We start from the raw sequence: 254 nt of genomic DNA, 5'->3' as shown, positions 1-254 counted from the left end.
TAAGGTCATTTAAGGTCAAATATTGTATGGTATCTTAAAAATTACATAATTGTCATATTTTACATTAGAACAATACCCTGACTCTCAGAATTCAAAATCTTTACTATGAACTACAATATTTCATTCGAGGTAATTTTGGCGGCCATCTTGAATTTCAAAATTGCTGCCACGCAAATCCTATATTTATCAAATATATCGGTTTTTAAACCACTTTAATGAGAATTATGATATCTAAAATTATATTTCATGGTCAA

Source organism: Anneissia japonica, unplaced genomic scaffold, assembly GCF_011630105.1.
Source record: "Anneissia japonica isolate Jap-2015-1 unplaced genomic scaffold, ASM1163010v1 scaffold9357_len27499_cov117, whole genome shotgun sequence".
Lineage (NCBI taxonomy): Eukaryota > Metazoa > Echinodermata > Crinoidea > Comatulida > Comatulidae > Anneissia > Anneissia japonica.
Note: the sequence above shows the minus strand (reverse complement) of the source record.